The sequence below is a fragment of the Apus apus genome, chromosome 2 (genome assembly GCF_020740795.1).
Source record: "Apus apus isolate bApuApu2 chromosome 2, bApuApu2.pri.cur, whole genome shotgun sequence".
In the NCBI taxonomy this organism is placed as follows: Eukaryota; Metazoa; Chordata; class Aves; order Apodiformes; family Apodidae; genus Apus; species Apus apus.
Window position 1 is genome coordinate 69773415 of NC_067283.1, and position 20853 is coordinate 69794267.

Here is a 20853-nt window from a genome sequence, read left to right on the forward strand (position 1 = left end):
TGGTCAACACCTCAGTCTCATTTGTCAGTTGTATGCAGATCATGCACCCTGACCTCTGACCTACAGGCAGGGTTTTCTGTTGGGTGGTCACATTGACTCACTCTGTACTTTTAGTAGATGTTCAGGTCCACAGGCATTGAGCGTATCTACCTCTTTAAGAAGCCACTTTGTTTTCATGTTACTGCAATGCTATTTACAGTACATGTGGAAAAATTACTCCAAGATGTAATTTACTCTCAAAAGACTACAATGGAGCTACAGATGTGCTGAAAGCTACACGCATCTTTAACCTCAGCTGGACTGAGACCAGCAATGAGGAAAAGAGATAATGAATAAAGGCTTATATTACATTACCAGACTTGTCTGATCAGATCAGCTATTTGTATTGATGCACATGTGCATTTGCAATTCTATAGAGGGAGTGTTCACTATAGAACCAGAAACTAAATGTCTTCATATTTCTGCCGGTTTTTACCTCCAATTATGTCACATATCTTTAGGAAGAATTTCTCTGGAGTCAGGGTTTAGCTGATAACTTCTTCCACATAAATCATGATAATGTCTGTTGCTGTTTATATAGTACTAGAAATTATGAAGATACATTGAGAGTACGAATGACCCTTTTCATCTTCAAAACGTAGTTTGTTCTGTTATTTTTTTCTGCTGGTAATTGGTAGTCATTGGCAATTGTTGAAGCAAGCAACTAATCCAAAGAAAGCAGAACTGTGAGGAACAGAGGTAGTTCTTGAAGTAGGGGGATTTCATTAGTTATTAAAAAAACCACTATCCAAAATAAATTGCAAACAAATCCCCACACCATTCATCAAAAGAAGAATCAGTAAGTGCTGATCAACTTTATTAACTAGTTTCTTTCAGAGGCGATTTCAAGGGTTGCTTTAATGTAGCATGTGTAATTTGGTCTGAAAAAAATTGGTTTCATAGAAGGACATTTTTTCTCTTCACATCTGCCAGAACACATTTATTTGTGCATAAACTTGGAATTTTTATGCAAATTTTTTATACTTTAGGTTTTCTAGGGCCTAAAAACTGTAAATATAAAATTTAAAAACTTTGGACCAGATGCTTAATCTCTTATTTAAATAGTACCTTGTTCCTTCAGTGACTCCACTGGAGTGAGATACAGTACAGTTTTTCTGAATCTTGTAGTGAGTGGTTTGCTTCGTTATTAACATCAATATCTTTCTGTTCTGCTACCAGATGCTAAACAGTTACAGGAGATTTGTTTAAGCCAATTACAACAAAATCAAAGCAGAATCCACTGATATGGTTTTGTTTACAAAGGTTGAACTCTGATATCGTTATTCATGTGACAACTGGCTCGTATTTGAGTCACAAGCCTTTCATGTAACCTGTCTCACAAGCCCTGCAACAGACCTGAAGACACACTAACAATGCTCACTTTTTCTCTGTTATCTGAATATTCAGTTAAGAAAAGGCTATAGATGGCTTATTATGTGGCATTAATGGCTAAGCTGAGAGTCGTATGTGCGATTTCTCTAAGTCTACAATGAATGATTTGTGACAGGGCAAATCTATGTGTGAGGCCATGGAGGAGGGGGTAAACAAATATTCTTGACTGTAATTGACTATTAAAATGATTGAAAGTCAGTCGGCTTGTAGCCTGTGGGTGGGGATACTTTTATTTCATTCTTTCCCTTCCACACAGACAGCAATAAACAGAAAATGTGATAACAGTGAGGACACTGCAGTTCTTTGGGAAGCTTAGGAAGGCATTGTACATGGAGTGGATTCAGTGAACTTGGGATGTCAGCTCACATGCAGATTAAATGAGGATGGCTGAAGTAGCTAAAGCTCCCAGCTGCCTCCTTGCTCTTTGCTGGAGGCTGCTGCTTCAAATGCAAGGAGAGCTTCAAAGGCTGTGTAGCATCTCCTGCACCCACATATAACGGTTTATAGGTGAGGGTTAGAGTAAATTGAAATCAGAGCTGCTTTGCTGCAACAGACAAGACTTACCCTCAGAGATTCTTTTGTTGGCTATTCTCTCCACCTGTTCTCTCCTACCTCAACAGGACCCTTGGAAGAAAGCTGGTACAGGGAAAGGGAGGTGGCAACAGCTTATGTTCTTCCAACTTAGTTTGTCACTATTGGTGAATCAACATCAGCAGAGGGACAAGCACCCCTCTCAACAATTCACCACTGCTGGCATTAGTGAACAGCGTGGCTCAGAGTCTAACTTTGGGTAATTCCTGAGGGGCTTGAGAGCTCTGTGAAATGCCTGTGTCCCAAGGAACCAGCAGACAACCTTGGGACAGTGAATGAACATCAACTGCCTAATATCCTGGAGCAAAGGTGGCTTACATGCAACAAGGATAATGGATACGAACCTTTATATAATTTTGCATGGCCCACCACCATTTTACATGTTTATATGTACACACACACATGTGCCTATTGGCATTATTCCTGTGTGGCACTGAAGTCTCTTTTAGTGGGAGTCTTGTTAAATGTCTTTGAAAGGATCTATTCAACTCTCAGCAAGTAAAAATTTCCTTTCCCCTGTCATAGGAGATTGTTGTTGGGTTTTTCTCCTCTTTTCCATTTAAATATTTATTCTGCATTTTAGAATGGATAGCTAGAAGAAGAAAAATACTGCCCCAGAAACTGGTAATGGGAACAAGGTTAAAGATAGTAAAGCAGCACTGGGAAATCTTCACTGAGATCTTCCAAGTGAAAGGGTTTGTAACTCAAAATCATAGTGAATCAGAAACACTGACCACACACTATAAAGAACAAAGGCCACACATTTCCAAACTGCCTGACTCGGATGAAAACAACTGGTGGGTTAAAAGGCCACTCAGTTCAATAGCTGTGAGAGTGGCCAGTAGCAAATATTTCAGAAAGAATAAAAGAAACAGAGCAAAAATAGAATGATATTTCTGCTGATATTCTCCCCCAGCTGCTCTAAACTAGTAACGTGATACAGCAAGGTTCTTCTATAAGCGCCTTTTCTCACTGTTCACTTCCTTTCCCAGATCATTCTGGAACCTGAGTGGTCCCAACACAGATGTCTGAGAAACTCCATCGGAAACATCAGCCCATTCCAAACATCTGCAATGAGTTCCTAGTAGTTAGCTCCTAATATACTAAAAGGCCTTCCCTTCTACCCAGTGGGAGCTTGATTTCCATAAGAGCCTTTGGCAAGTCTCTGTTGAATGACCTTTTAAAATGCAGTATACTTTTCTGATAACCAGAGAATCTTAAAATGTGACCTTACTGACTCCTTCAGTGTTTTAACAGATTTATGAGATGTGACACGGCTCTACAAAAGCCCTAGTATTTATCTATATATCCTCTAGCAGGAATTCCAGAAATTTGCATGGTAGGGAGGTCAGACGTACAGTTCCTTGAATCACAGTTGGACTCTTTCTCCCTCAGAGAAGGTAGGTTTAAGCAAAAGAACTAGAGAGGAGCCAGCAACTACGTCTAAATAGCTTTAAATCATGTTAGGTACTTTGAGATGAGTCAAGCAATAGTATCAACAATGAGAACACTTTGGCACCGAGAGGCAGATTGAGAATGTGTCATTTCAGAAATTATTGTGAGTTTGATGAAGACACGTTTTTTTCAGTGGAAAGCTTTTTTGCAGAGGAATATTTTTCAGCAACAAAAATGACAGTCTTGCCAGGAATCCCTGCAGTACCATGGCTCAGGGACAGTATTTCTTTTACCCATCCCATCCCTACCTGGCTATTGCTCTCCTTTGGCTCCTCCAGATCTTCTCCCTCACCCAGAGGGAATGGACATTTCAAAGACCAAAGAGGACTGAAGCCAAGCGAAGAGGTCACACTTTCCTTGTTTCAGGAAATTGGACATCCAAGGTCAGCATTTATTCTCACCAGTGACCATTTTAAAGCTCCAAAATCATCACTGACAAAATGCTTTCCTAACACGCAGCCTAAATTTTCTTTTTTTAGCATGAGTCAGTTGCTCCTGGTTATACAATTATCTGCTCTGCAACCCTGTGGAATTTCTTTTCTTCTGTATTCCCAAAATACATGTAGATACTGATGCTCTTCCTTTAATTCTTTTTTATGATCTGTTTGAAAATGTACTATCTAGACAGAAATGACATTTCAAGTCAAGCTGTGGTTTGATTTTGTTCTGAAAGTACTTCACTTGCAAGGAATCAGGCATAAAGGCAGATGATAGGTCTTCATATTGATAACATTCAGGAGGAGTTTGGGGAGCTTAGATATTAGTGCAGGTTTCCCTTCATATTATTATTTTTATCTCTCAGGTAGCTCACAGATGCCTAGGGGCTTGGGAAACACTGCATGAAGCTCAGCCCTAGCCTTACAGAAGCAGCCTTTCTCTAAGGATCTCAGTCAAGGAATTAGACAATATTAATTACACAATCACATGGGTAAGCAGTGCCATGAGAGGGCAGAGTCTGGCCAAAAGTGATTACTAACGTTAATAGTCACTATGACTTAAATTGTCTAATGTCTAATCCTCAACTCAGAAGCCTGGATGGATGCTTCAGAACAACCCTGCAGGTGCATAGGCATGCACATGCACAAACATGCTTCCAGCTTTCTTCATAATACACTCCTTCTAACTCCCCCAACAGCTGTCTTTTAACCTTGCCTCCTGCTTTTTGATAATAAACTATCATCATTGTTGATAGTAGAAAGTGTGCTAACTTGATCCAGTGAGATGTGAAATTGTAAATCCAAAAACTCTAGGGTTTTTCACTATCACTATGCAAAGCAAGACTTTAATATTTCTTCTCCATGATTTTGAGAAGTTTATATATAGACTCTGGATAGCTTTGACTTTCACTCCTGGTGTACTTTGCTGAAAAATTGTACATAGCTTTTTTTGGCCATTATCAAAAGCCATTGCTTTTTTCCCCCCTCCTTTTCTGTCTCTCACATATACTGAAGTCCCTTTCATCCACATTTGGTGGCTTCTTTGTATCTATTCAGCTCTGCAAGTAATTTCTTTCTTTTGCTAGCTCTATCCTAATATTCTCTCCTTTCTTCTCTATTTTTACCCCAAAGGCTGGTTAAGGGCTTTTCTTTTTTTAAGCATAAGTGTTCTGGAGAGCAGACAACCAAATAAGTGTCCCCTGCAAGTACTAAGGAGGCTGACAATGGCAGAAAGAGCTACAAACAATTCATCCTGAGACAGAAGTATTTTGATTCACTGATTAATATAATTTTACTATTCTTGTGACTGCCAGAGTGTGTGACCTTAACCATAAACAGAAAGAATGGAAATTAGTTTTAAAATGGAAAGCTGTATAAGACGGTTCCTGTTATGTCACTCCCTCTGGCAGAAAAAGCAGGAAGACTGTGCTCAGATTTCTCAAGACGTGGTAGTTGTCTCAAATGTTGTTAAAACAACTATGATATGCCTTCTGCAGAGTAACTCTGCTGACTTTTCTTTTTTTTCCTGTGTGTTGAAAGTACAACTTCTCCTGTTCACATTTTCCCACCCAAAATGTATTTAGTTTGAAGACATTTTCCAGGCCCACCTTGTAAAACCATTTATTCAAAAGAGTCCGAATATCAGCACTGCTAAATGTATGGGAGAACTGGCCACAGTTAGTTATGGTGAGCTGCTTCTAAGATTAAATATTTGCTGGATCAAGTCCTGTATTTGCTAAGTTTAATATGATGAAATGAATAAAGAACTCTAGAATTTACCATAAAAACTGCAAAACATTTCACTCCACCAAAGAACATTTTAACCTGCAACAATACTGCACAAAGCAGGTGCCATTTAAAATTCAGAACACTGTCTATGGTCTAAAATAAGATCATTAAAGATCTCCCTGACCTCAATGATAAAAATGTGATAGTGCTGCCACTGCTCTGATTTCCCTCAATTGCTACTCTTTTTCTGTTTGCTTTCTAATTTTGGAGATGCTTGCACCTTCTAACCTACAACTTCTAAAACCAACCTCCCACATCTGTTCATTGTGGCTACAACTCTGTCTTTGAAAAACAGATGTCAGACCTTCTGTCTTGTTTAATCAAACAGGAGGTAAGGGTTGTTTTGAAATGGAGTTGATTTAGCAACAATAGCAAACAAAATGCAAAAAAACCCAAACAAACCAAAAACAAAACAAGAAATGTTTTAAATACATGGACTTCTTTGGCTCACAAATAGATGTGGGCAGTCCCATAGGGTGTCGTACATCTCTTCCAGGTCTGTATTCTCATATCCCAGGATTATCTGTTCTGTCTCAGAATTGTGACTCTTGGATCTATAAGGCAACACTTGACACCAGTTTGGCTCATGGGATGTTATCTTTTCTATTATAAACTAATGCATCTTTTGAAAAAGTAGAGTCCTACTTTCAAATGAAACTGTTCTACCAAAAAATCACACTTCCAAGCAACAAGAAAATATACTTTTGTCTGCTTTCACAAAGAAATAAATCTCCATTATTCTGAAACAATTTTAGACAGTCATCATATCATACTAAATCACCTGCTCCAAGAGCTCTTATCAAGGACAAACAAACTTACCTGAATAATGCAAGAACTGGCCTAACCCTTAACATTAACCTCAAAACACCAATAGATTGAAGCTCAAAGGAGTTAAACCAGCCCTTGCGTGTTCCACTCACTCACAAATATTTTCACCTACCTCAATACACCTTCATTTAGCAAGAACTGGGAAGCAATGTAAGAAATCATTGCTATTTTCTTTCAACTGAACTCAACAGCACAATAATTCCTATAAGGCAGCCCAGGTGCACCATAAGGTGCCATATTTTTCATCCCAATTGTTAGAATAGGTGAAGATACAGCTTCTATGAAATGTCAAAAACTATAGATAAATTTTAAAAAAACAAACAGCAATATTCAAACTTCACTAGGGTCACCATCACTGTGTGATAGATGAGAAGACATTACCTTTTAAAAAAACTTCAGAGCAACAAGAACAAAAGAGAAAACAATTCAGCCAGCAGATTGAAAATGAAAGATTTATGACTTTTCCTAACCATATTAAAGACTACTATGTGAAAGACCTTATGCAAATACTTAGTGGAAACTTGTATATAATATTATCCTCTGGCAGAACTCTTTTTTTGCCTTCTTGTGTGTACTACTCAATTAGATACTATTTTACATGCTCATCTATGAGCAGAAATTGAAAATAAAGGGAGTTTCCCTGAATGATTCTTTTTACAAGTGGAAATACATTTTCTTTTCTTCAGGTTTTATAAGCATTAAATAATATTTTAGCATTGATGAAAGTAGGAGACTTGCCTGCATTCTCTGTCAGGGCTGAGCCTATTGATATTTCTGACTTTAAAATGACGAGCCCAACACAAATGGCTGCAGAACAGAGAACTCATATTCAGCCACAAAACCACAAAACTGACTTTGCATTTTGTCTACATCAGATGAAAACTTAGCAGATTGCCCACTGGGAGGACTCCCGATAACTGAAACATCTGCCATTAAACTAAGGGTCAAATCACATAAGGGTCAAATCTCAGGTGTGGTGGCTAGTGATGCTCACCAGGCATTTGTTAAGAGTAAAGACACTGTTATGTTAATTACCCCTAATTTGACCATATGAATTTGTTTTTCACCCAGCACCTTGAGTCTCAATCCAATGGAGTTAGTAGGAGCCCTTCTGTACACTTGAAGTATTTTCAATATGTTTTGTATCTGTTGTATAAGCAGTAGAGGAAGCACATGTGGAGATTTACACAAGCAGTGTTGTTAAGCTGCACACCAGAAAACAAGTGGTGAATTGTATTTAGCTGTGCTTGTTGTTATCTCGGTTTTGGTTTTGTGTTCCAGATGACTGTTTCTAAGGAGCAAGACACACGTAACAGTAGGTAGGTCTTCTACTGTTAACTGCTGGATTAGCTTTTCCTGAATCCTTCTCTTCATATTTTTTGTTACTCAAGCTGAGTCAGTATTGCTCAGCCACATGGGTGCCTCCCAGAACCCACATTTCATGAGCCGAGCTCAAGATTTAAACAAAAAGGAACCTTTACCCAAAAAGAACAATGCTGTTTACACAGAAGGCTCTTTTGACGCTTGTGTTCCGATTGCCCCTTGTTTGCAAGGTGACTGATGCTCCCACTGCAATGCACCTGTACCAAAGTGGGCAACCTTGAAGAAAGGCCTTACCTCATGGCAGCATGGCTGGATCTCTGAAAACTGGCACTTTGCCCCACTTCATATTCACTCACATGTGCAAAAGTGTTAGGATTATCTGTAGTTCTCAAGGGGTGCAATCCTGACTGTGGTGAAACAGAGCTCGAGGGGCTGACACAGCTAGTGGGTGTATCTGGAGATGCAGACAGACTGTGACATGGAGGGTTCCAGCATCCTGGTTGAGAACATAAGATTTTTTTTTTAGTGCTCAGCTTCTGCATTTGCTACTACAGCTCACCTGCCAGCTGCATTTGCTACTATAGCTCCCCATTTGGGAGACTCTGGTTTTGATTTTCCTCTGCATCTCAGTATAGTACACAAGCCAGAACGCTGCAGCTCTTAAGCGCACTTTGCAGCACAATGGCATATTTTAAAGATGACAGCATTGCGAGCTGCTCCAGAGGAGCTATTGGGCTTTTAGGATGACTGCTCTAGAAAGAATTTTCTGGCTTAACAGCACCAGGAAAAGAGCAAGGGAAATACAGATGCTGCAATCTGGTTAAGGAAATGACATGCTCCTGTGCTGTAGTACTTAAGCACAGTCTCTAGCCGACACCATTTATGAGCTGTTACATACGGCTGCAATCACACACAGGCTCAGCCAGGCTTTCCATAGGGCTCACATTTGTTTTCGCATTCACTTTGTAAATGAGTTTGTAATGTGGTGCAAATGGTAGCAAATGGCCATTAAATGAGGCTTGTATGTAGACTGATCCTTTGTAAATATATAGGCTATTATAAAAGCAAATAAGAAGAAGACAAGCTGCATAACAGCAGCCTCTGTGACAGAAAACAGTGAAAAAGGAGCTGTTTTACACAGAGAGCATTTTGAAATGTGGGTTTCCTGTTTAAACTGTCTTCACTCCGGCCTCAACTTCTCTCTCCATACTAAACCTACAACATATTTTATATTGCCATGGATACTTTGGATGGAAGACAGTGTGCACTAGCAATCAAATTTTCCACAGGAAACTATTCCAAGAATCTGTCCCACACTGCAGAGCTCATACAGAGTTTTTGCTCAAGAGTATACAATCTAAACGGTATGGCTAGCTGGGACTTCAGCTGCCTGTCTGCAAGTTTGGAACAGGACCAAGGCATTAACACTCTCCAGGATAATTATTGCTAGCCACATTTCGCTATCACTTGCCATTGCTAACTACTTACACACTCCTAGGCAGAGTCTGATAGACTGCTAGAGGAAAGTGCCTTTAGGGTGTAAAGAAAAAATAAGAATTGACATTTTAAAAAATCGTGAGGAGACTAAACTACAAGCAAACCACCACGATGGCCAAACAGAAGTGAGTGCACAGGAATTACATGGAATTGAAGGTACTAGAGGATTACAAGGGGAACAGCAAGCAGCAATCCTTATGATGTAAGCATCTCATCTAGAAAAAAATCTTCAATTACAAAAATAATTAAATAATCGAAGAAAATGGTTAGATTAGGAAAACTGCACAGTGTGCTTTTACTTGCCTCAGAGGTTAGAAATGTGATGTTACTTGTCAATAGTTGATCCTCCTCTTCTCTTATTCTTTAGCAATCCAACTTGACATCTTTTGTCCCATCCAGTAGTGGACTTCCCTCAGGGTAACAGTCAGTTATGGGCTGCAAGGTTATTAGAATCCTTCATATTACTTCTTCCCAAAACTAGAATCATAGTATTATCAAGCTTTTTGGATAAAGAGGTCAGTGGAGTTTCAGAAGTGGTAGGAAAGGATTTTTTCCCCTTCTGTCAGTAACCTTCTCACTCACGTAGTCTGAGGTCAGTGGGGGCTGAAGGAGCACCTCCTCAAACTACAGGAAAGTGCAGTTTCTTCCTCTTTTCCTCCAGCTGGGGCACAGAACAATCCCTTCCCTGGCACAGCTTTTTCCCTCTGCCTTTCCTTCCTGGTATCCAAAGGCTATGCACACACAAGCTCTACTCAGTGATGGTGTTTTGCTGGGAGAATTGGGAGAGCCTCAAGTCAGAAGAGTGGAGGGGAAGTGCACCCTGGTCCAGCCAGTCTCTTTCCTTACTGCTGGAGCAGAAAGGCCATGCGTAGCAATATCCCAGCCCTTGGAAGAACAACGGGTGAATGGCCACAGCAAACACAGGGCTGTCCAAGGCTGTGAACAAGAGGGCAGAAAATTAGATACTATGGCACTGAAGCAGTAGTATATATCTAATTATTGTTTATTGTTGTCATCAGTTTGAAAATCAAAACTCCAGATTCTTCTCCCTGGATGTGAATAGCCTGCATTTCTGACTTGCCAGTTATATCTACTGCTTTAGAGAGCAAAACCTGACCCTGTATGGAATGTACAGTAATAACAATGCATAACTTAGTACAAATTGTCTTATACAATTACTCTTGTTAAACCAAATTAATCTGAGGTAAGACCCCCTGATTTTTCTGAAGTTACAGAGTTCGTGCATAAGGCAGAAAATTTTAACTTATTTCCCAAGCCAATTTTTAAAATCTATCTTCTGTATATTTCCTTCTATTTGATCAAACAATTTTTGGGTGTGCAGAGAAATGTTGGTTTTACGCCAGACAGCACAGCTGTTTGAGATATTCCTTTTGTTGTACACAATTCATCTAAGACAACCTTAACAAATAAGGTTACAAATACTTGGTACTGTATACTCACTTGTAGTATACTCAGTTCTCAATTTGCCAGTGTCTTGACAAGAAGTTTTTTATTTTTTATTAAAGATACAAATCTATATAAAAAGTAGTTGCCGTATGCTCTCTTCCCTTTACATGCTACATTTCCCCTGCTTCCTTTCTAGGAGAAGCATCATCTCCTACTGTCTTGGTCACATTAAATTTCTATTAATATAGGAGTGAAAATTCTTTTTTAAAGCCTTTCTAAAACTCAGCCTTTAAACCATCATGGACTGCTTCCTTAATTATCTTAGAATTTTAAAGGCATATCCACTCCTTTCTTTAAAATTAGGCTCTCCAAAACAGGCTTTTATTAAATACTATTAATCTTGAATTCTGAACTTCTAAAGAGAGAAAGCTTTATGAACAACAATGCCTCTTGCCTCTTCCTTTGGTCTTGCCAGCACACATTTCATTTTATATACACTTTAACCATTGTCTCCCAAATTCTTCTGAGACTCACTCCCTAGTTCTTGTACTTTTAATTGGTTACATAAAGAAATTCCCTTCAGTCTCTGTGAATATCAGCTGGTTGAATCCCAACTGCTTTGTAGATCAGATCTATCAGGAAGTGTTAAGACCACTGGAACACTGCTATAGATTTAGTGCTAAGTTGATAGAGCAAGACACTGAAGGATACACAGTATGCTTCAAGACAGTATAGAATATGTATCATGCAATATGAAATAATAAAAGGAGTTTTAAAAATCATGATTCATCACTCTCCAAATCTTGCTCAGATCTAGTTATTTTAACAAATTTGTAACCTTTGTAAATACCTTGAACAGTACTCCTCTGTTCTGATCTCTCATCTGCTCAATCTGGAACTTGGTTAAAATTGCCCCCATGAAGGTAACTTCCTTTTCCCTGAATGCTATAAGAAATGCAAAAACCTATACAAGGAAAATGAAAATTAAAGGGAAACATTTAAGATAGAAATTTTTCTTTGGTTTCACCTTAGGTAACTTTTTATCAGGACCATCTGCCTCCTTCATCTAGCAACTTGATTTTTAAGCCAAAAAATAAGCCAAGGCAGTAAAATTGCCACACCTCACTCCCACTCAAAAATTACTTAGGTTTCCATGCTTTTAAAATGTGTTGTGTTTTGGTTTGTTTTTCTTGTAATGGTACAATGGCAGGTGTACCACTCTAGTCTTCATAAAGTCCTCTTTCAACAAGGTCTTTAAACATTTATAAAGGTAGTTTTCATTGGTTCTGTCATTCTACCACTACTATTTTATTCTTTATTATTTTTGAAGTAGATCCCTTCTTTTCTCAAGTGTTACAAATAATTATAAATAAGGCAACAACAAGGATTTTATTTCAATACTGATTTCATTTTTTAAAAGATCCTCTGAAGATCTGTCTTTCTTCTAGGTCTTGTCAATGTATTGCAATTTCTTCTTTTGTTGTTGTTGTTGTTTTGGTCCTGAATAATTTCTCAGTATATATTAGAGCCCTAAAATGGCTGATGGAAGTCACAACTAGCCAGAATTTACTTCCCCATCGCATTTCCTGACTGTTTAATCCCTTCCCCTTGTCACCTTCCCAGAAATGCAAATATTCTCTTCTGTAGGAAAATAACAAAAGTTTAATTTCCCTAGTTCTCATCCAATGAGAGGTGGTTTGCTCCTCCTCTGGAGAGCAGTGGAAGCTGCTTGACCCTGCTGTGGCCCTGTCATATATTTGTTGAAGACTGGCATCCTGGCTCACCTTCTCCTTCCCAGTGCTCTCCTTTCAGATTCAGATTCCTTTTCTCACAACCATTTCCAGTAGTTCAGTTGCACATCTATTATTTTCTGTGATATTCCACTTCCCACTTCTTATCCTCTCCTTCATATTGTTCCTCAGTCTTAATCAAATCCTCTTAAATACTCACATGTTTATGATTATTTTTATTTGGAGTCTTCTCATCTCTGTACTTCAATTTCATCTTTATTTTGGCTATGAGTTTGCTATGCAGTAACATGGTGCTGTCTCTTGATGTCTACATCAGATTCATATTGCATTTCTAGATTGTTTTCCAACCACATTCAGTTCTTCAGGGATTCAATATCTTCCTTTTTCTTCTTTTTTATGATGTGTCCTTGATATATAATAAGGTATTTGAAAAGAAATACATATTTTATACTTGCTGTTCTAAAGCAGGCCATAATATTACTTAGTTTTTTCTTCTCCTTTAAAGTAGCTAGTGATAGACTCTGAAACAGTTCTAGTTTATGTCCTCCCCACAAAAAGGCTTTTGCCTTCTTTAGATCCTTATCCGTCTATTTTGAAGAGCACTGTCTTCATATTACAAATTTATTGTCAGGGGTACAGAGAATTTATGGGCTCAGTCTACAATGTTTGCTAGATTTGTTTCCAGTTGCATAAGTAAGTTAATATCTTGCCTGAAGTATTTAAAAGGAATTCCCTTCGTTACACCTCCTGTGAACTTCCTCTCCTCTCTCTTATACTACTTCTTTTTAAATTATTTTTCTCTATAAACTCCTGCTGGTTTTATTCTTGATCAAATCTTGATTTATTTTGCAGCTTTGCTCCTCGCTGCAAGACTTTTCACCCCTCTTACTTTTTTAGACCAATGACCCTGCCCAATAAATCTTTCTATCAGATTTAACCACACAAATCCTCACCTCTCTGGAGAATTTACAGAGATCTGCTTTTTGATATTTGGCTGCTGTTAACACCTCAAGGTCTCTCTGGTACCTAGGCTTTTTTTTGTGTTTGTGTGATTTTCCTTTTCTTGTCTATGTTTTCTTTTCCCCTGCAGCAACCACCTCTGGTAATAGGGGCACTGTGTTCTCTCCTGTGCTAAAATCTCCCAGTATGGTTTTTGGTCAGAGATTGAGACAGTAGAAGGAGAGACAGCTTTTCACAGGGGTGCTCTAAACAGAAGAAGACAGAGAGCAATGATATTTGCACATCATATCATATTATCCCCTCCTTAAAGCTCCCGTTTGAGCAGCCATCTGCTTCCACACCCCATGGTGGTCCCCTAAAAAGCCATTTCTAATGCATTCATGAGGTCAACATTACTTCAGCTGAAGTCAGTGCCATGGCTTATCTATCCAGGGAATGTAAAAATGCATGATTCAGGCATTTTGTTATGGGACTGTGTGAATGGCAGTTCCAGAAGCAAAAACAGAGGCAGTGACAAGCTAAGTTTGAGGTCTGCATAGAACAATTTGTATCACATTCCTTTGCTGTTTATAGTTATTTCACGTTACAATTCCTCCCACGTGAAGGGGAACTTAAGTGGCAACTCCTTGTGTGAAGGACACACACAGCAGGGACAGGTTTTGGTTTTTTGCTCTCTAAGTATCTCAGGCTGGATGTGGACTCTGCACAGCTTGAACCTATTCTGGAGAATTAGGCACCAATCTGACTGTCTCCCTATCCCCTACCACCCAGGGTCAGTAACAGTGTATTTTAATTAAAAGCAAAAAAATGCCTATTAATATATCTTGATGGGTGACTTTCGACTTAGGTCTTTCATTTTAAACTAGCCTATCTGAAACACTCCTCTGAAAAAACTTTCACAACCCCACTGTGACAACTGAGACTATGCTCCTAGTGATGTCAGTTACTAATTTAAATAAGTAAAATTTGGGAAAAAAAAAAAAAAAAATCACATTTGGGGAAAAATCACATAAAAGAAAACATAACAAACATGCAGAATAAAAACAGGGCCTAGGTAAAAGTGAAACAGTGGGAATGGATGTGAGCCACCAATGTGCAATTGCAGCCCAGAAGGCCAGCTGCATCCTGGGCTGCATCAAGAGAAGTGTGGCCAGCAGATTCAGAGATTCTGCCCCTCTACTCTGCCCTGGTGAGACCCCACCTGGAGTACTGCATCCAGTTCTGGATCCTCCAACACTAGAAGGACGTGGACTTGTTGGAACATGTCCAGAGAAGGGCCACGAAAATGATCAGAGGGCTGGAGCAACTCTCCTATGAAGACAAGCGGAGGGAGTTGGGGTTGTTCAGGCTGAAGAAAAGAAGACTCCAGGGGGACCTTGTTCAACCTTCCAAGAGCTGAAAGTACCCTACAAGAAAGCTGGGGAAGACCTGTTCACAATAGCATGTAACAACATGACAAAGGGTAATGGTTTCAAGCTAGAAAAGGGTAGATTTAGGTTGGATATTAGGAAAATGTTCTTTAATATGAGGGTAGCAGATCACTGGAATGTGTTGCCTAGGGAGGTGGTGGAGGCCCCATCCCTGGAGACATTCAAGGTCAGGCCTGATGGGGCTCTGAGCAGTCTGTTCTAGTGTGAGATGTTTCTGCTTATTGTAGGGGGTTTGGACTTGATGACCTTTAGTGGTTCCTTCCAACCCAAGACAGTCTACAATTCTATGATAATGAGACAAAACCAGATTCCAACTAGAGAAAAACATGCCCCAAGTAGACAACAGTCTGGCCTTGGGACATGCCTGCAAGACACCTGCTAGAAAGACAAAAGGGATGGAAAGGAGCACTCCCCACAGTTTATCTTTGTTACAGCCTTGAGCACTGGGGGGAAAAAAACTGTGTAATTGAAATCACCATACTAATATATTGATGAGCCATTAGCAGGCTAAAATACACACCCACAGGCTAGAGGGAGCCCTACTAACAACAAGCCCTTTACTGTTTGAGCATGTGTAGTGAAATTTTTGAGCATTGCCACTTTAAATTCGAGTGAGGAATTCGTTGACCAATTGTGTGTGCCAGTGATAGAATAATGATAAAGTTCTTTCTCATGTTTTTGGGTATAAAACTAGCACTTGTATTTCAGGAAATTAAGCTTACTTTGTTGAATGCCACTCAGCTCCCTTTTCTGCACAGAACTGGATATTAAAACAAATATCTCGACTCTGAGTGTGAATTGGATTTTTGCACACCAGGCAACAGACCCTGCTTTTGGGACAATACTAGTGTTGACAAGGATGACATCTCTGATTCAAAGGAGAAACACTGATTCATCTGCTCTAGGGCAGTACATGGGCCAGTGACTGGAACTACTGGCATGGGATGTGAGATATGAAAGTTGCAATTTGCTGCTACAGCGCATTTACAGGGCAATACCTGCCAAGGGTACACTGCTTAACCACATCTGCCACACCATCATGGCACCTCAGGCATGGTGCTAAATACTGTCTGAGAGATGCTGAGTTGAGTAGGGGTGGAACATAAAAGGCCCTGAAGGGTACAAAAAAGCAGCAAAAAGAAGAAAGCAGAGGATCAGACTTTCTTGGTGAAACTCTTCCACTTTGTAAAAGTAATTGAAAAATTCAGTATGCTAGAAGAGAGTCTTTACCCTTTTACTGGCTTTTTCTTCAAAAATTTCAAAAGCTTTTAGCTTGCATGAAATGGAAAACATTTTGAAATCTCAGAAAATTAAAGAAAACTGGATATTTTCTCCTGTTCATTTTTTTTCTTGAATAAGAATGAAAGATGATCCTCTGGGCTGGCATTCAGAATGCCTGGATTCAATTCTTGTTTCTCCTGTGGGTTTCCTATGTAAATTCCTGTTCTCTTGCACTCTTCCAGTTGCAAAATGGGAATACTTCCTTTATTCTACCAGACGTCCTCCATTTTGCCTCTTTGCCTGCACAGTTCTTTCTGTGTTTCTATTATAGCGTCATCCTTAAAGTGTTCTGAACTCGGACTAAATCCTTTATCCTTTCCTAGAAGTGACCTTAAGGAATTTTAGATAGTAAAAAGAAGAAATATGTCATGATCGGGCCATATTTCAGACTTAATATTGAAACAGAAGTATCACATAAGATCATAAATCCAGCAAATCTGCTGAGGTCATTTGGAAGGATCCAGATCTTTTCAATGATCTCAATTATTTTGCATTTTAAAAACCAGGAAACTTGGATAGTTTAAAAAACATCCAATTTTCAAAGCCATTCTGACTCACTGATCACAGATGAATCAGAGAAACCAGGCAAACCATATTTCTGGAACAGTAAGTAATCCCACTACAGCAGGATTTGATTCTAAACTCTGATTCAAGAAAACATTTAAACCTCTTTTTCAGTCCCCATTTTGGGATAAAGAATGTGATAACAAGCCCTCTCATGTGAGAATGTTCCCTGGAATTAAAGCAGCATGTAGTAGCCTGATGTGGAAATGTGCTGAAAAGAGTATAAAATTGACCTTAAACTTGAGTATAATACAGCTTATCTGATGTCATCTAATGATAGCTACTGATTGTGGTATAGCTGCAAGCTAGGTCTGAACTTGAATCCTTCCCTAACTGGCAGATCTGGTATGTTATCTGGGACCACTTCAAACAGCCCTCCTGGCCCAGCTGTGGGTTCCCACCCCTACATTTACACTCAGTCTTGGAGTCGAACAGCTGCTAGTGGAGTTGGCTCGCTTTGCTGCTCTGACAAACATCTATCCTCCACAGAAAAGGAAAAAAAAGAAAGGAAAAAAAAAAGAGCAGAAAAAAGAGAAAGAAAGATAAATATTTGTTTTCCCTCAGCTGAGAAAGCTGAACCATTTCTCCCTTCGGCCACACAATCGCTAGACTGAGAGGAAGGAAGAGTGTGGGAAGTTACAGCTGTGGGAAATGGATGGGGGTTGCTCATATTCTTAGCAGCCCGCAGTCACACTGTATTAGGTGTAATGTGAAACTGCACCCTTGGTTGCTAAGAGAGATCTTTGCTAGCTTTCTGTGAAATGGCACGTTAGCTAAACTACTCAGCAATACTAATGTACATCACACACGGGTGCTATTACAGACGATCTCTGCCATTTAGACCTCACTAAGCTGAGCGACTCGGTGAGCCAAATGTTAACTGCTGCTTCCTCAGCTGCTGCCTTTTTGCTTTGCCACCATGGTTTTATTTTTTATGTGTTTTTTGTTGTTGTTGTTGGTTTCTTTGTGGTTGGTTTATACCACTTTAGGTGATCTTTCATCTACCTTATGGAAAAATACTAGTGTTTCAGCTAACCCCCTTGGGAATATGGCTGAAAAAAATCTACTTAAACTAGCAATTACCACATTACAGTGTTATGAATTTTCACTAAATCTGAATGGTGAATGGTCCAAAAATGTTCCAGTTGGTAAGGTTAACCTATCACTACTACAGGACTCACAGACATACACTGAAAGACAGAGAATCATAGATTCATTTGGATTGGAAGGGACATTAAAGATCATCCAGTTCCAACCCCCCTGTATGGGCAGAGACACCTCCCACTAGACCAGGTTGCTCAGAGCCCCATCCAACCTGGCCTTGAGCAGTTCCAGGGAAGGGGCATCCACAACTTCCCCAGGCAACCTGTTCCAGTGTCTCACCATGCTCACAGTAAGGAATTTCTTCCTAATGTCTAACTTAAATCTACCCTCTCCCAGCTTAAAAACATTATCCCTTGTCCTATCACAACACACCCAGGTAACAAGTCCCTCACCAACTTTCCTGTAGGTCCCTTCTGGTACTGGAAAGCTGCCTGAAAGTCTCCTTGGAGTCTTCCCTTCTTCAGGCTGAACAACCCCAACTCTCTCAGCCAGTCATCATAGGAGAGGTGCTCCAGCCCTCTCATTATCCTCATGGACTTCCTCTGGACTTGATCCAAAAGCTCTATGTCCTTCCTGGGTTTGGGGCTCCAGAACTGGGCACAGTACTCCAGGTGGGGTCTTATGCACACAGGGTAGCAGGACAGAATCACCTCCTTTGACCTGCATAGACAGCCATTGGAATTAGGATGTGATAGCACATAATAGCCATAAATGCTACCTTGATAGGTTTTTTAGGCTTTTTTTTTTTTTTTTCCACAATCAGTTCTGACATGAATTATCTCAGAGTGTGAAAATTTTTATAGAAATAGAATACTTCTGTCATTTTGGGTTTATTTGGTTAATCTATTTCAAGGTCAACATTTATGTGTTTTCTTTCCAGATGCTCCTTTGTTCTTGTATGTTCTTCAAATCAGATTGGCAAGCAATTAGTCTCTAATAAAGGATATGACTTCACAGGTGCAAAAGGGAATTCAAAACATGTTGCAGTGCATCATTTTTTTAATACTGAGATCACCATGAAAATAAAATGCAAAATGATTTTCCCTACTTAATTTGATACTTAAGCGAGGTCTTGTGAAGTGTCCAAGAGAATAAGCATTTCAACTTACTTTGCTAACTTAATTATAGCAGGTATCATCAGTGACCACAGTGGTTCAGATTGCAAAATAGTTTCCATGTTATGACACTACATTAATGTGTTCATAGCTTTCTGAAAACACTCACTTCTTTAAATGAAACTTCTTATTCTTAATTTCTGCCTGATGGTGGTCTAAAGGAAGCTACAGTAAAATACACTAGTACTTGTGAGCTATTTGACTCATCCATTTCTGAACTGAGTGTTTCTTGAAAGTCACAGAACCTACAACCTAACCCAAAGCCCAGGGCAATTACTGGAAATACCCAACATAACTATAGTGGGTTTTAGATCAGGTGCACAACCTTTAAGAGAGAGAGGTTATCCTTGCTTATTTTAAAAATAATACTTGGTTTTGAATGAAAGTCCTGCTAGCCTAAAACTCTGCTGTTGTGGAGGTAACACAGAAAGCTACGATGGACCTATTGTTTGCTAAACCTGAAGATGTGGTTTGCAGAAGACTTGTCTAGACAGAAAGTGTTGTTCTTTACATCAGTAAATACTGAATCAGTCTGTTTACATCAGAAAAAGCAAATGCATGAAAATGTCTCTTCCAAACCCCACACTATTTAAAACTAATAGTCACATTGGTACAAAAATTACATGCTCAGAAGCATGGAACAGCTGAAAATCCTTATTGACAATTAATTAATGCCTTTCTCATTGAAGTTACTGGACACGCTTCTCCAGTAGGAGTAGGGCAAGACTAATGACTAGTGCTTTTTTTTAAAAAAAGTGTTTTCCTTAGCCCATATTTGAACTCAAAATATAACACTTATTAGCTGAATAGCTATTAAGCTTTCAAATTGTCTGGAAAAGGGAAAGTACCCGACCAGCAAGTTCTTCAAGCTGGAGAACTTTTGGATAAGTCATTATCCAAAGATCCAACATTCAGGAAACAAAAAAATAAAAATCTCTGCACCCTTCTCCCCCCTACACATGTGGTTAGTCTATTATTAAATCCTCAATGAAATTTGCATAGCTACAACCACAGAGACTCAGGAAATGCTAAATGTCAGTGGCAGGAATCACTTAAGGTGGACATCCTGAAGAGAGATTATAGCATCCAAGGGGGACAACATGAACTTCTAGTTGATAAAATCTGACAACCCAGAATTTTCTCTGCAACCTTAGATCAGTGATTTCAGAAAAATTCTTCTCAACTGATTTATGCACTCTGAAAATTCCTGTATCTGATAGAAAAATGTCATCTAGGTACTTCTTTATAGTCAGGGAAGAGAGACTAGCACCTCCATGAAGTTTATTCCTGCCTATCACAGGATGAGATGAGTGCCTAACCTGTTGAAGCATAGTACAAGCCTAGATGTCCACCCACAGAGACAGCCAATTGTCAGATGCAAGATGAATTCTCCTTCTCCTCCTCAACACTCCCTGTTTCTCAGTTTTTCAGCTGTAATATTATCCCTGATCAGAAGGATAATAGTATCTCCCTATCACGTAGGATTGATTTAAAGATTAATACATATAAATATGGAAATAAGAAATAGGTAATTACCTAGAGAAGACAGACAGATACTAGGGCTGCATCCTGACAGAGAAAGGCTTGTCCATATGTCATTATACAGCTACATTTAAGCAAGGAGGAATCCCTGCTTAAGCAGTCAAGCTTAAGAATCTGGCTGCAGGATTAGGTCATGTCACCAACTATTTTTCTGGTCTGTCTTTTGGGTTAAATGTCTTGCCCACTGCTGATGCTCATCTATTCCATAATACGTATGGCTACTGTACCATGAATTTTCTATATGCTTATATTATGGAAAAACACTAATTTTTGCATGTACCAACTAAATTATTATGGTCTGAATGTTGTATTAACATAGGTCTTTCCATTTAATACCATGATGTATCTA

General features: G+C 39.2%; 1 protein-coding gene across 1 annotated transcript in view; it reads right to left on the minus strand.

The window, feature by feature from the left end:
* Nucleotides 1-8163, minus strand: part of CDYL (chromodomain Y like) — a 249479-nt gene extending 241316 nt beyond the window's left edge. Inside the window, exon 1 of the mRNA XM_051611659.1 lies at nt 8148-8163. The gene's annotated coding sequence lies outside the window, so the exon portion shown is untranslated. The remainder of the gene's footprint in view (nt 1-8147) is intronic.
* Between the last annotated feature and the right edge of the window lie 12690 nt (nt 8164-20853).